Genomic DNA, 1,058 nt, shown 5'->3' with positions numbered 1-1,058 from the left:
CCTAAACTCTAAACCCTAAACCCTAAAATCTAAACCCTAAACCCTAAACTCTAAACCCTAAACCCTAAACCCTAAATCCTAAACCCCATTCTTTAACTCTAAACCCTAAGTTTGTGACTTTTGATAAAACATTAAGTGTTATTTTTGTGACTTTTGACCTTAAATGCTAGTTTGAGAACATAAATTTGATTTAGTGCTATTTTTGTCTTTTTCTCTCAGGGTATTGTATATTTTATGTGGTTATTATATCAATAGATATTGACAAATCAGATTTTAAATCAAACAATATATAAATTAAATATAATTAAATGTATAAATAAATTTAATTACTTTATTATTTCTTATATGTTTGAAACAATAAAAAGTGTGTTTCTCATAAATATTGTACAGCATATTGTTTGTTATTGAAATATCATGTGAACTGCATGAGACGAAGTCAAAGTCCACATTGACCAAGTAACATCAACTTTACGTCCATTAGAAATTGAACCCATGACCTATGAGTTTAGGCCGTCCTCCAACTAGTCTATCACTATTTGCCTACTTGTGTATATAGTTATGATGTTTATATATATAATAACTGTACAATACTGGTATATAAGGCGTGTGGCTGGTGGTATTAGTAGCAAGACGAGTTAGATTTGGTAGTTATATTTCCATCACGTTTATTTATACACTAGGTGGTAATTCGCGCCTTGCGCGGAGTGATGGATTAAAAGAGATTATAACTTTAAAACTATATAGACTAATTTATTGGGGTATTTTAATTATATTTTATGGAAATACATCTAAAAGAGTAAGTAAAGACTTATATAAATTTATTATGAATTTAAGATGAAAAAAAAAGCAAGAGCATTATTGTTTTCATAATATAAATTATGAATATAAAATAAAATGAAACATATGCAACAGAATAATAAAATATGAAAGAAACAAATTTATAAAGAAACAAATAAAAAATTGATAAAACCACAACTACTGTTAGAAGTGTCTTCAGAACTCGTGGTTTGCAATTCTATAGAAAGCCATAACAAAGTATCAACTTACCAAACTAAACA

This window comes from Brassica oleracea, chromosome C6 (assembly GCF_000695525.1).
Source record: "Brassica oleracea var. oleracea cultivar TO1000 chromosome C6, BOL, whole genome shotgun sequence".
Taxonomy (NCBI): domain Eukaryota; kingdom Viridiplantae; phylum Streptophyta; class Magnoliopsida; order Brassicales; family Brassicaceae; genus Brassica; species Brassica oleracea.
Note: the sequence above shows the minus strand (reverse complement) of the source record.